Below are 16,253 nucleotides of genomic sequence, written 5' to 3'. Positions count from 1 at the left end.
CAAAATTTTTTGATATAAAAGATATAGACTTTTTAGTATGTTATATGTCCCACATTAAAAAATAATGTAGGTGTTGTGAATATATTATGTATAAATAATAGAAATGTCCCATATATATACATTTTCTATATTATATTAAAGTGATGTTTATAATTTTGATATAAAAACTTTATATTTCATTTGAAAAAAAAAAGTATCGTATGAAAATTATATAATTAGATTGTGACAAAAAAATGCTATCATTAGAGTGTATATTGTATTGTATTGTATTTTCTCATTATTAAATCGGGTTGATGTCAAAGTAGGTGCAAAAAAAAATGGTGTACTTAGTATGTTATTTGTCCGACATTGAAAAGTAACGTAAGTGTGGTGAATATAATATGTATAAATATTAGAATTGTCCCACACCAGAAGATTACCATAAGGCATGGTGATCTTATGATTATAAATAGAAGTCATAACCCAAAATCTTTTGATTCTCTTTAGTATTGCAGAGATAACTCTTAAAAGAGTTTGTATTACTGTCTCTACAATAATGATTTCTAACCTAAGTTAATGTTTGGAAAATCTTTTATTTATTATAATATATACTATCAAATAGAATTTTCCCACATCGAAATATAGCATAAGGTGGGTGATTCTATGAGCATCCTTGGTACTTAGGCATAAACCCAAAATCTTTTGAGTCGCTTAAGTATTGTCTTGGAGAGCTCTTAAAAGTTTATATCATTATATTTTCTACCTATAGATTTTATATGTCAAATATTGAACAATAATGTAGGTCTGGTAAATATACTATGTTTAAATAATATAATTAGAATTGTGTTAAAAAATATTCTATCATTATAGTATAGGTTCTTATCATTTGCACATATTTTAATTATGATAAAAAAATAGAAAACAAACGTCCATGGTAGCATGTGTAATCTATCAAAGTTCAAGGTTACCATGAGAAATTTTCAATATTATAATGATATAGTTAATTAAATTTGCATTTAAAAGAGAGATATCCGTACCAATAAAACAATAAAGGGGTATTATTTTTTAATTGTTATTTTATTGTCACGCCATCAAACTTAACGTCCATTTAACAGCCTTTACATTAGGGGGTAACATGGGCAAAAAATGGAACCTCAAGGGTACCATAGATTTTTAAAAGTAGGGGTAACATGGAAAATCTAACAAAATTAAGGGGTATCACGGGAAATTTCCGTATCTCAATTATGTTAAATTTTTTTTGAAGAAAAACAACGTACGAATATTAATGGAGAGTATTTGATCATATTATTAAATTTAAATATAACTATTAGATATAATGAGTAGCAATTGTCAGTATTTGGTATTCGAGATCTGGTTGGATGTCGAACTAAGTGCAAAAAAGATGGTGTAATTCTGAGTATGTTATTTGTCCCACATTGAAAATAATGCAGGTTTGATAAATATATATTACGTATAAATATTAGAATTGTCCCACATCAGAAAAAAAAAATTCCAATTTTTGTGAATATATTACTTATAAATATTAGAATTGTCCCACATCAGAAAAAAAAAAGTTCAAATTTTTGTGAATATATTACTTATAAATAGTAGAATTGTCCCACATCGAAAGATTAGTATAAGGTGGGGTGATTATATGATTATAAATAAGAGTTAACCCACATATATATTAATCTTTTATTTTTTTTGAAAGAGATATTTTAATAATATGTAAACAAATCATTAGACATATAATGTAAACATTAAACGCGTATAATTTTTTTTTTGCATTATAAATAAGCTAATTACCCCGTTGCAACGCACGGGCATTCAAACTAGTTAACTATCAAATCAAGTCTTATTATAGGGGAGCAACATCTTTTTCTATTCACGGAGATGCACATTCTAAATGGAAACTTGGAAAGGAATGGATCATGTTTATAGTGGGAGCATCACATGTGCGCATGGCAATAGATTTCGGATTCTGTTCAGATTGTACGAGTGGAATTTGGACAGTAATATTTTAAATTCAGTGGATATGGATATGGATGCAATTCTGTTCAGATTCTACTAGTGAAATTTGGACAGTAATATATAAATTCAGTGGAAATGGATATGGATGGAATTCATATGCGTAAAAACGGAACCGAATATGGACTTATATGATCGAAATTCAAATTCTATCCTAGATCCATTTTTATTCTATTTCAAAATAAAAATTAAAAACAAGTTAAAAAAATAGTAAAACTAATTACTTATCTTAAAGTTTTTCATAAACTAAACTATGATTTCTTTCTCATTAACATTTTTTTGATTACAGAATATTTTTTGTTACCGTTACTGTGTTTTATGAAAACTTTATTTTATTATATTTACAACTTTACTTTTATCATTTGTATTCTAATATAAAAAATATAATATGCAAATTTTTAGTATAACCCAAAAACTAGTATTTTAGTTTTTTTTTTTTTTGGTAACATGTGAGCTTTTTATATAATATTTTAGTATTTGAAAAGTGATTTTGTTTCAATCCAAAGTATACGTGATAGACCCAGATCCAGCTCAGATATTGTGGATCTGGATATGGATATCCGAATTTCAGACCTTGTGGATCTGGACCAGATCTGGATCCACTATAAGAAATAAGGATATGGATCTTAAGAATCCTATCCAGATCATACCCGTTGTCATCCCTACTCACATGTGTCAATATATGTTATGTAATTTATGTTGGATTAATTAAGTATTATAATCCTAATTATAGAGTCAAATAAAAAGGCTATTAGAATCGATATATGAGAATATATTATAGAAGCAATTGTATTGATTATTAACTTGTGTTTGTACAAAGATATAATATGCTATTTAGGGAAAAATCATGAAAGGCAGTCATAAATTACCTTGTAAGATGGATAGAGGCAACGACACTCTTGGCTAACAGCTAGCTTTTACCCCCAACCACACACCCCCCCCCCCCCCAGTTGGAGTGGAGACTCGAGACACCCAACTTGGAAAGAAATTCGTGAAGCATGGCCAAGGGCTTTTGTGAAGATATCCACGAGTTGAGCTTTTGTGTGGACATAGCTAAGAGCAATGGTACCGTTTTGTATTTCATCACGAATAAAGTGGCAATCAATTGTAATGTGTACGTTCCTGAAAGACCGGATTCCGCGCAATGTAAAGTGCGGATTTACTGTCGCATTGAAATTGTATTGGCTTAGTATAAAGAATACCGAGAAAATTGAGCAAGCCTTTAAGCCATTTTAGTTCACATGTCGTGTATGCTATGGCTCGGTATTCGGCTTAAGCGGAGGAACGAGAAACTGTTGCTTGTTTCTTGGTTTTCCACGAAATAGGTGAGGAACCTAATAAAACGAGGTAGGCAGATATATAACGACGGGTGGTTGGATATGTAGCATAGTCGGCATCGCAATAGGCGTTGAGACAAAGGTCGCTGTCGGAGTGAAGGAGAAGACCCTGCCATGGCGAGTTCTTTAAGTAGGGAAAAACTTGTAAGGCCGTATTCCAATGGTCCTTTGTAGGAGCATGCATGAACTGGGCTAAAATGTGGATCGAATAGGTGAGCTCAGGACGCATAATGGTGAGGTATATGAGGCGACCCACGAGTGGACAGTATGGTTGAGGATCGTGCATAGACTCGGCACTGGAGAGGCCTAACTGATGATTTTGTTCCATTAGAACAGAGGCGGGCTTTGTACCAAGTAGACCCGTTTCGGACAAGATGTCGAGGGCATATTTCCGTTGAGAGATGAAAATTCAACTTTTATGATGGACAATGTCGAGACCAAGGAAGTACTTTAGTGTCCCCAAGTCCTTCATGTAGAAACATTGGCTAAGGTACTCCTTAAATTGGGCAATCACGTTAGAATTGTTCCCACATATAACCAAGTCATCTACGCAAATGAGAACATGTATCTCAGTGTTTTGTCGAGATATAGAGAACAACGAGTGATCATATGGGAATTGTTTGAATCCATAAGTAATGAGGGCAAGCGAGTTTTGCATACCAACATTGGGGGCCGTATCGTAGCCTGTATAAAGATTTTCGTATCGACATACTCTCCCATCACCTGACGAAAGAAAACTGGGCGGAGGCTTCATGTATACTTCTTCATGTAGATCGCCAAGAAGAAATTAATTATGAACATCCATTTGATGAGTTTCCCATTGCTTGGCTATGGCAATAACAAGTAATGTACGGACTTTGACGAGCTTTATAGTATGAGTGAAAGTTTCATTGTAATCCACACCTTCAATTTGTCTATTACCCATGACGACCAAGTGGGATTTGTAACGTTCAATCGATCCATCCGAATTATATTTTATCTTATAAACCTATTGGAACCGATAGCCTTTTTTTTCGGAGACTGTAGTACCACATTATATTTTATCTTATAAACCAATTGAAAGACTGTAGTACCACATATTTTTGTGCATAGTGAACTCGGTCGAGTAGGCTTTACTCGACTGAGTGGGTCATCGAGTGTTTTGAGGCAGGCTACTACCTTGGGTTCACTCGGCCAAGTATGTGTGACACTCGGCCGAGTAGGACGTACTCGATCTAGTATGTCTGGTACTCGACCAAGTGTCCGGTCTAATGAATCTTTTTTCCGCGGTTTTGATTAAAATGGTTAGAGAAGTATATATAGCATGCTAATCAGTTTCTAATCTTTTCTTAAACATTTTTACTAAAACCTAAACTACGTTACTGCTTCTCTAATCATCTACATCATTATCAACCCAAAGGGTGATCGATTGTGAGTCCTAACATCTCGTATTCCGTGTCTATTGTAGTAATAAGTATTCATTATGCTTTATCAATTTGTTATTATAAGTTGTGCAAACCCTAATTTGGATTGATTTTGGGATTAAGAGGTGGTTAGTGATGGTTTGTGATTAGTATTGTTTGATTATCTTTGTTAGGTGGCGATTTCGTAGAAGAGTAGTTCTAGCTTCATTGTTGTGATTGATTGCGGGATTTGTGAATAAGGTAAGATTTCCCTACTCAATTATCTATATGATTGACTATAAGTTGGTTGGAAATATGTGTTTATCTTTGATGTGGATTATTGTGTTATTTTGATATTGGTGACATTGTTGGTATTGATTGTGGAACCATTGTCGGGAGATGGTCTTCACCCCTAGGGGTGAGAAAAACCGGATATCCGATACTGTTTTGGAAACCGTATCGGATATCCGGTTTTTTAAATCTTCTTGTTTAGTATCCTTATCCGATACGGTTTTTCCGTATATACGGAAACCGTATATCCGGTATCCGGTTTTCAGCCTCACTTATGTAATTTAATATATTTTTTTTCCTTTTCTATGTGTGATTGATGGTTTTTTTAAGTAATTTAAAAGAATTTTAAAAAGTTATAAGAGTAAATAACTTATAAAGTTTAATACTAATAAGGTGTAAACACAAACATATTGAATATTTTGTGATTTATGTATATATTTTAATATTTTATTCTAGAAAGAAGGCAACCGTATCGGAAACCGTATATCTTGTTTCATATTTTACCGATCCTTATCCGATACGGTTTTTAAAGAACCGTATCGGATATCCGGAAATCCGTATAGCGTGAAATATAATAAAACCGTATCGTATAATTTTGCTCAGCCCCATTCACCCCCATGTTCACCCCTTGTGGCTATTGTCACAAGGGGGATGTGCACATTAATGGTATGGGTTCGCTTGTTGTGATGAGCGGGGATTAGGTGACAAGGTTGCGGTCTACCACTAGCGGTGTGGGTACCTGTTACGACGGTAACCTGGCAGGTTTGGGCTGCGGTTCAGACATTTATATTTGGAGGTTGAGATTGTTTATTGTAGGATTGTTTTGTACTGTTTGTTGTATTGTAGCTCATGATTTATCAAATAGTTGACTGATCCTTTTATTTTTTCAAAACCTGCGGTGATCCATTGGGGGATGGTGACACTACTACAAATCCAGGCAACTACAACGCCCCTTTAACACTGATTATTCACGAAAATCACAATAGACGTTGTAGAATGTATGGCGCGAATTTTACTAAAATTAATTACAACGGGTATGGTTATAAAAAACATTGTTAGTAGTTTTAACAACGGGTAACACATGCGGAACCGTTGTTAATAATTTGGCGCAAAATTAGCGCAAAGTTAGTGAAAAGTAATCACAACGGTTACTTTTGAAACCCGTTGTTAAAACATATTTGACAACGGGTGTTTTTTACAACCGTTGTGAAAACTTATTTGACAACGGTTGTTGATTTACAACCGTTGTTAAAACATATTTGACAACGGTTGTTGTTTAATAACCGTTGTCAATACCTTCCATACTATAAACCACACAAACACAAGTCTGCTGCAGCCACAAAACACAAACCTTAATACACAAACACAAACACAACAGACAAACACAAACACAAAACACACACTTTCTCATCGTCTCTTTCTCTCTTTCTCTCTTTCTCTCTTTCTCATCGTCGCTTTATCTTCTCGCCGTCACTGTTGATTTCATCGTCTCTTACGTTCTCGTAATTATCGTAAATCTCGCCATCCTTTGTTAGTTTCATCGTCATTATTTTCTTTTTCTAATTATTTCATTTGCATGTATGTGTTTTTATCGACCATTATGCTATTTGTTTAAGTATTATTTGCATAATTAGCTAGTAAAACAAAGAAGAAACAAGATGAAGAAGCAAGATAAACATAATTAATATAGAAGTATATATATATATATATATATATATATATATATATATATATATATATATATATATATTTATAAATACATAAATTAAAAAAAATTACATTAATAAAAATGCAATTTTTATATTTTCATAGAGGATCTTATTCTCCTCTATCATATCCGTCCTCTCCTCCTTGACTATTTGGAGGTTCCGTTCAGCAGTTGCTATATCGTCATATAGCCGCAATCGCTATTCGCTCCCGTCAAGCCATCTTCTTTGGCGTCCTTCAAAATGGATCGAGCATCCGCAAGGTAGCTCCTGAAACTTTCCTCAATATGGAGCAACCGGCGGATGAAACTGTTGTTGTTCTCGATCATAGTAAGAGTCTTAAGGATGATATCATTCATTTTGTTGGAGTTTGGAGTTTGTTTTGAAAGATTAAGTAGGGTTAATTTATTTGGAGTTTGTTTTAGCAGTTAGGGTTTGGAGATGTATATATTGAGATAATGGAAATGTTAGTTGAGATAATGCATGTATTTATACTAAGCAATGTGTGGGTTGAGTTGTTTTTTAATTAATATATATGTTAGGAAGTTGTGTCATAATCATCATCATATCTCTCAATGCTGCTTCAAATCTTATTACTAACCCTTCTCATTCCATATTGTCCGTTCATATGCACAGTGATGGCAGTAATAATGCATGCATCGGAATTATAACGGGTCGTAATTATGCATGCATCTAGTAATATTTAATTTATTTATTTTTTATTTTTTAAGAACAAACAACAACGGTTATTTACAAACAACCCGTTGTCTTTAGTTATAACAACGGTTTTGTATATTACAACCCGTTGTTATAACTTTCCCCCCAAAATTGAGTCACACTTTCCACAACGGGTTTTTATACTTAAAACCGTTGTTAATATTTTTAACAACGGTTTCCTTAAGAAAACCAACCGTTGTTAAAACCTTTTACAACGGACGCTTTAACAACGTCCGCTTTTTTATATAACAACGGTTTTTTACCGTTGTTATAGCCTGTATTTGTAGTAGTGATGAGCAAAAGTCTAGCTGGTTTTGTTGTTGAGCTTACATGAAGGTTAGATGGGACGCTTGCGAGACGATAACTATTAGCTTACGCCGGGTCTTTTAGCTTCTGCTGAGTCTTACACATTTTAGTCTTTTGGTTATGGTTGTTTTTCCGTTTGTATTTGGTATTTTGTTTATGTATCTTTGATTAAACTCCTTTAATTTAAATATACGTTCTTTTATGGTCAATTTGATATACCTTTTCTCGGGTAACCAAGATAGTAGAACTTTCGTTTACTAAGGTTGGCCTTGGTAAGACACTTTGGTAGATGAGGGTGTTACTGCAAAAACGAATTATGTACGTCCATCTGATGCAGGACCAAGTGCTTGTTGGGGTTGGTGTCCTTAACAGTTAGTGCAAGGACTTATAAACCTCTAAAAGGATCAAAGGGCATACTTTGGTATTATCATCAGTTGATCCACGTTTATCAATAACGGTTGGCTTGCTAGATAAGTTTGACGTTATTGTCATACAGATGGCGGTGATCAACTGGTCCCTAAAAGTCACACCTATAGGATACGTTTGAGAGACATGACAAGATGAAAATACTTTGTCATGTAGATGCTAAGATTGACTAACCAGATTAGTCCGAGTTATTTGACTAGTAATTAGTCAAATATGTGATGTTGAGATATTATATTTAATACGGATTAAATATCATGGGCTAAGGCGAATTAACTAGTTAATTCGTAAAATTAAATATAAAACGATTTATATTTAATTAAATGTATATTGAATATAATTATACAATACTTTTTTTGTCGGACACGAATTAATAATTCAAATAACCCGTATTATTAGCCGATGCCTTAATTTCCGATAACCGATAACATTTATAATCAAACCGCGTCATATACATTTGGAATTTAATGAACCGGACCACGAGTTAAAACCAAGAGGAAGTGGAAGCCCACTTCCCTTGTGTGGGTCTCGGTTTTGCCGAGTGAGAGGGATCAAAAGGGAGAGCTTCTCCTCCCTTCTGACCTAATCATCATTTGAAACAAAAATTAGGGTTTTGAAGAGCATTCTCCTCTGAAAAACCTGAGATCTCTCATCTCGAAAAAACTCACATCAGTTCTCCCAATATTGCAAAGCAATCGGAGAACACCATCTAGCACAAGGGCATATCTCGGACAAGGTCTTGGGTGCAACAATTAGGAGGGAATCTGGTTTGATTTCTGTTCTTTACGCCGTGCATCAAAGGACCCGAGGTTGATTTCTATACATTAATCATTTCATTATGTTTTTCGTTTTATGACTATAAATTGCATGTTTAAATTTACGTTATAGTCCTGCAATTAAAGGGTAGTATACGGATATTAACCCTCAAGTGGTATCAGAGCGAGGCCACGTGAATTTTTCCATGTGTTTTTCATAAAACTATCTTGAAACGATTTTTGTTTTGTTTAAAAATCCGTGCGGCTGCAGTAATTCTCACGGCAGAAATTTTTTTGTTATTGCTGCGTTTTTGGTTGCATTGGGAACCGTGTCCTGTTTACTCGGTTGCTCTTGTTGTTGTTTTGTCTCGAAAACCGTACCGTGACATGTTTTACACGGGTTATTTTCGTTTTGATTTTATGCATATTGTTATTTTACACGATCATTATAACAATATGTTAATGTCTAGCTTTTTGGAGATTTGTTTTCAATCAGTTTTGATCAAAATAGCGTTTGTTTTGTCTCGCCAAAACTGTTTCACGAGGGTTTGAAGTTTTCAGAGGTTTTTGCACTCGATCGACCAAGTTTTTAATCGATCGAGTGGTTTTTCTGACAAATTTTTGCTCGATCGAGTCCCTGTTGTACTCGATCGACCTGCTTTTAAAACCCCACTGCTCGATCGAGAAGTCCTCGTACTCGATCGAGCAGTATTGCTGATATAAGTCCTCGATCGACCACCGCTACGTCGATCGAGTACCTCCCCGATTAGCATACCTCTCGATCGACTTGCGCTTGATCGATCGAGCCCTCTAATCCCTCGATCGAGCACTTATGTCCCTGGATCGAGGGATTTCGTCTTTGACAGCTTTGAAAATTTGTTTCTTTTGATTTAAATTTTCTTTTGGCTTCAATATGTACTTTATACGGATATAGTACACTCGCTATGATTGTGAAACGGTTCACACACGTACCATTAAGTTATTTTAAAGCGTTTTTAAAGTAACGGATTGTAATGGATTAAAATTAAATGATAGAAGCGGTTTTATCACATGAATTTTAATCATTAAAAGGTGGTTTGGATAAATTTTAACATAATTACGGAATTATGTCACGAATGAATTTGTTTTTAGTTGATGCATTTTTATTTATCGTTAATTTTTGAATGCCGTGAATGCCCTTTTATTACGTATTTAATTTTACAAACGGTTGTAACTTAGTGTGGCCTTAGTAGAACGTGTTACCGTAATGATGGAACACGGTCTTGGTTGTATTTTGAGATCTCGTATCTCCATTTTGGATTTTTCACTTGTAATTACAGTTTTTAATTAGAATGTAAATAGGTTTATATTTTGTAATTTTAATTGTAATTTTTGAGAAGACCAAAGATGGAGACCAGATGCTCACTCCCGCTACTTGGATCAAGATGGAACATCAAGACAAGCTTTTCGGGTCCAACGGTGGATTCCAAAGTTGTATTATGTTCTTATACTAGGATAGGCCACACTAGGAAATTTTTATTTACGTATTGCATTCCTTTATTTTTTTTTTTCCGTAACGATAATATGCATCATATTCCGCCTAAAAACCAAACCACCTAATTATTGCATGAAAACTGACACATATAGAGGTCACGAGTTAGTTTTCATTGACATTCTCATGTCACACGTTTTAAAGCCATCATCCAAATAAATTCATTCACGACAGACGCTAGTTATTCGTTCACTTAAAATGAATTATAATTTTGTTGATGGGATCTTCCTCGTATAAACTAAAATTGAGAACGGTCTTTATAGGTCAAACTCCAATGAGTCCCTTCTTCGTCGGTAGGCATAATATGACCCCTTCTACGTCGGGTAAGTTGGAACCGATTGACCTATTTTATCTCAACACTATGGTCACTCGTACGATCCTGTGACTGTGGTGGACTATAGATGGGATTTACGGAAATCTATCGACCAAGAGTTCTTCCGGAAGAATTAGCTAAACAGTTGGCTTATCAATTTACAGAAATTGAGTCTTGGGATCACTTGTATCATTCTTGAGGGAGATCAATTATGCAAGTGCGAGAGTCTACATGTTTAAAATGGATTTTAAAATAGACTTAAATCACCTCGATGAGTTGCTTATTTCGTTTTGTTTTTCTTTCTTTTTCAGTGTAGATCACGATTTTAAACTGCTAAACAACAAATGGCTGGTTCAAGTGATAACCCAATGCCAAGTGCCACTTTGGACCGTGAGTCCCGGCTTCGGATCTTCATGAATCGATGAATCGCTACTCGATCAAGAATGATGGATCCAACTTCGCGGACTGGGAAGCGGCATTACGGAATGCTGCTGCTGCTGGCGACGGAAGCTCAAATATCTCTTGAGCCCATCCCGGCAAACCCAGGTCCCACGGCTAGAGTCTGTGAAGTCACCAAGTTTAATGATTTCTGTATGGAAGCGGGTGCGATTAAAAACGTACTCATTTTTGCAATGGAACCCAATTTGCAGAAACGCTTCATAGCCCATGGTGCAAACAAGATTTTCACCACGCTCACTAAGGAATTCTCGAAAGCACCGAGAATCGTGACCTATGAGCATACCACTCGCTTCTTTGATGCGAGACTCCGAAAGGGCCAACCGGTTAGCCCACACATTCTCGATGATTGAGAATGTCGAGAAACCGGAGACCTTTAATCAGTAACATCAGCGAGAACATTGTTATCGACCGCATTCTTCATTCACTCCACGATGGTTATTCGCAATTTAGAGCGAATTACTATATGAATGATTTGAAGAAAACTCCGCATGAACCGCACTCCTCCTCGTATGCAGACGAGAAGGACATGAAGTTCATGGGGAGCATGAAACAAGATGTTCTCGTTGTGTCAAATAAAGGAAAGGGTAAGGGCAAAGCTCGTGCAAACCTAGCAGAGGTAAGGCGAAGTTCAAGAAGTCGGGCTCGGTAAGAGTGGTCCCGGTGAGTCGAGTAACTCATCAGCGCGACAAAGAGCAAGAATGAAAACATGGAATGCCATCATTGCCACAAGACTCGGGCATTGAGACGCACATGTCCTGTTTATCATGAGGACTTAAAGGCAGGTCGTGTTAAACCTGTTGGTATGTCTTCCTCTTCTTCTACTTTTATTCATATGATTGAGATTAACCACGCAAGTTACGGAACTTGGGTACTTGATACTGGTTGTGGTTCTCATCTGTGTAATCATGTACAGGGGCTCCGAAACATCGAACCCCTCGTAAAGGGTGAGGTGGACCTGCGTGTTGGGAATGGAGCAAGAGTAGCTGCCATCTCCAAGGGGACATATGTGATCCAGCTTCCTAGCGGATTTGAGTTGTCATTATATGACTGCTATTATGTACCTAGTCTTTCCAAAAACATTATTTCGGTTTAACGCTTGATAAACTTGGTTTTTCATTTGTAATAGAAAATAATTCTTGCATTTTCTCATTACACGATATGATTTACTGACAAGGCGTCTCCATGAACGGAATTTATGTTTTAGATCAGACCTCGGAAATATTACACGTAATGAATAAAAAGTTAAAGGTTGGTGACAAAGATCAAACGTATCTATGGCACTGCCGTATGGGACACATTAATGAGAAACGCGTAAAACAGCTCATCAAACATGGAGCTATCTCGGCCTTTGATTTTCAATCATTTGGCACGTGTGAATCATGTCTCATCGGTAAGATGACTCGTATTTCCTTCAAAGGTGTTGGAATGCGCGCTGCTGACCTATTAGGACTCATACACACGGATGTATGTGGCCCTATGTCAATCACCGCACGAGAAGGCTATAGATATTTCATCACTTTCACGGACGATTTGAGTAGATATGGCTATGTCTACTTAATGAAGCACAAAAGTGAATCCTTTGAGAAATTCAAGGAATACCAAAATAGGGTACATAACCTATTAGGTAGAAAGATCAAAACACTACGTTCAGATCGTGGTGGCGAGTATCTTTCTCACGAGTTTGATCAACACCTCAAAGACTGTGGGATTGCCTTACAGTTAACTCCACCTGGAACACCTCAATTGAATGGTGTATCCGAACGGAGAAATCGAACACTACTTGATATGGTTCGATCCATGATGAGTCACACGGTTTTACCTGATTCATTATGGGGTTATGCTCTTATGTCACCGCTCTAATACTTAACCAAGTCCGTCTAAAGTCATTGACAAGACTCCATATGAACTATGGAAGGGAACAGTCCCTAACTTGTCCTTTATACGGGTTTGGGGCTGCGAGGCTTATGTCAAGTGGAGACACGAGGATAAGCTCGGCCCGCGATCGGTCAAGACATACTTTATAGGTTATCCTAAAGGAACACGTGGTCATTACTTCTATTCGCCAACCGAACAACGCGTTTTTGTTGCGGCTAGTGCGACATTCTTAGAGAAGGAATTTCTCGAGAATGCAAAGAGTGATAGAACCTTCGACCCGTCGGAGATTCCAAACCAAACACCGAGCAACCATTGGAGGAACCTGTTCCTTCAATCCCGGCTGCGGTGAATATTCCCGAGGAACCTAGGAGGTCGGGAAGAGTCTCTATTCCTCCGGACAGATACATTGGTATGGTCGAGGAACATGACATAGATGACGTTCTACTCTTAACGAGTAGTGAACCCGCAACCTATAAAGGTGCCATGACCAGCTTCGACTCAAAGCTATGGCTTGAGGCCATGCAATCCGAGATGGACTCCATGTATGAGAACAACGTGTGGGATCTTGTTGACTTACCCGCTAAGGTTCGTCCCCTTCAATGCAAATGGCTTTACAAGATAAAGCATTCTGTGGAAGGTCAACAAGATATCTACAAAGCACGACTAGTTGCTAAAGGTTTCACCCAAGTGCCAGGTTTGCACTACGATGAGATTTTTGCACCCGTAGTCATGCTGCGTTCCATTCGGATTATCTTAGCGATTGCCGCTTTTCATGACTATGAAATTTGGCAAATGGACGTGAAAACCGCCTTCTTAAACGACTTTTTGGAGGAAGAGTTGTACATGGTACAACCCGAAGGTTTCATTGATCCAGTACATCCTAAGAAAGTGTGCAAGCTTAAGCGTTCCATTTATGGACTTAAGCAAGCATCAAGGAGTTGGAATCATCGCTTCGACCAAGTGATAAAAGACAATGGATTTACTCGATCGGTCGAGGAACCATGTCTATATATCAAGTCGAGTGGGAGCAAGATTGTCTTCCTAATATTGTATGTTGACGACATACTCCCGATTGGGAATGACATACCTCTCTTAACTTCGGTGAAAGTATGGTTGAAAAACCATTTCCGGATGAAAGATCTGGGAGAGGCACAAAGAATTCTAGGCATCCGCATCTATCGAGATAGATCACGACGGATGTTATCTCTCGATCAGAGTCTTACATAGACAAAGTCCTAGAGAGATTCAGGATGACTAACTCCAAGAAGGGGTTCCTTCCTATGGCTCCGTGGGTGCATTTGAGCCGATCTCGGGCACCGAGACACCGGAAGAGAAAGAGCGCATGACACGGATTCCTTATGCTTCGGCTATAGGATCAATCATGTATGCCATGATATGCACACGTCCGGACGTGGCATATGCATTGAGTATGACAAGTCGATTCCAACAAAGATCCGGGTGAACCACATTGGCTGGCTGTCAAGAACATTCTTAAGTACCTACGGAGGACTAAAGATTGGGCATTGACTTATGGAGGCTCTCAAACGCTATGCGCAACCGATTCTGTGAGATGCTAGCTTCCAAACGGATCGAGACGACTCGAAATCTCGAGTCTGGATTCGTTTTTACTCTTAATGGCGCTGCAGATCACCGGAAGAGTTCGAAACAAACTGTTACAAAGAGATTCTACGACCGAGTCCGAGTACTATGCCGCGTCTGAAGCTACAAAGGAAGCGATATGGATGCGTCAATTCTTACATGGGCTATCTGTAGTGCCTAGTTCGAATGACCCGATCACCATCTATTGCGACAATAGTGGTGCCATCTTCCAAGCTAAGGAGCCAAAGTCTAGCAACAAGTCTAGACATGTACAACGGACAGCTCATCTAATCCGAGATTACGTGGAGCAAAAGGAAGTAGTGATAGAAAAGATTGCTACTGATGATAACATAGCTGATCCTCTCACTAAACCATTACGACAAGATAAGCATGAAGGGCATGTTAATTCCATGGGAATTAAACGTGTTCCTAAGTTGTAGTACTCTTTTATGGATTAGATTCATTCTCTTTTGTACTCTATACGACATCATCGTTTTGATAATTTTTATATATATTTTGTTTTTCATGTGGAATTGTACGACAATTTTTGAACACCACAAAGTGAACTGAACGAACATTATATTTTTCAGTCCTTAATTGCCCACATGAGCTGATAACTCTGGCAATTATTTTGTGACGTTGGTTGATGGTGGGTTCAACGAGCCATAAGTCAACCGGTTGACTGACCAATCACAGAGGCGATTTATACGGATATTTCGTAGGACACTATTGTGACATCGACGTGGAGTCCTAAATGTTTTATAACATTCGATGCCCGGTCGTGGATAGGACCTCCATGGTGATCCTAAGAGTCGATTCTTTTGACTATCGACTGTCTCTTGAGACTACGGCAGATTTTGGGTGACTTTGGTTTCTTTCTCACGGTCATCCGTAACAGGGGCCAAGTAGATTTTTTCTGGTCATTTCATGCGTGCTTAGATCGGAAGGAGTCGAGTTGAAGGAAATATTCAGCCTTTATCGGTACTCGATATTTCTCGGGGCCACTCGAGGAGTCAGAATCGAAATGCATGGCCATGCTCGGATACGGATTCGTTTTATCAGTTAAGTTACTCTCTAGTCGGGGAAACCACTCTAGATACAGATCGATTGTAAAATACGACCTTTGCGGATCCGGATCTGCAGATTGTTTTACATTGAGTGGGAGAGATTTTAAATGAATATGAGGATCGGTTATCGCACATACACTTGTACGGACAAGTGGGAGTTTGTTGGAGCTTGTGTCCTCCAGTTAGTGCGGATAACGTCATTGCACATACACTTGTACGGACAAGTGGGAGCTTGTTGGGGTTGGTGTCCTTAACAGTTAGTGCAAGGACTTATAAACCTCTAAAAGGATCAAAGGGCATACTTTGGTATTATCATCAGTTGATCCACGTTTATCAATAACGGTTGGCTTGCTAGATAAGTTTGACGTTATTGTCATACAGATGGCGGTGATCAACTGGTCCCTAAAAGTCACACCTATAGGATACGTTTGAGAGACATGACAGTATGAAAATACTGTCATGTAGATGCCAAGATTGACTAACCA

Source organism: Silene latifolia, chromosome 2 (assembly GCF_048544455.1).
Source record: "Silene latifolia isolate original U9 population chromosome 2, ASM4854445v1, whole genome shotgun sequence".
NCBI lineage: Eukaryota > Viridiplantae > Streptophyta > Magnoliopsida > Caryophyllales > Caryophyllaceae > Silene > Silene latifolia.
Note: the sequence above shows the minus strand (reverse complement) of the source record.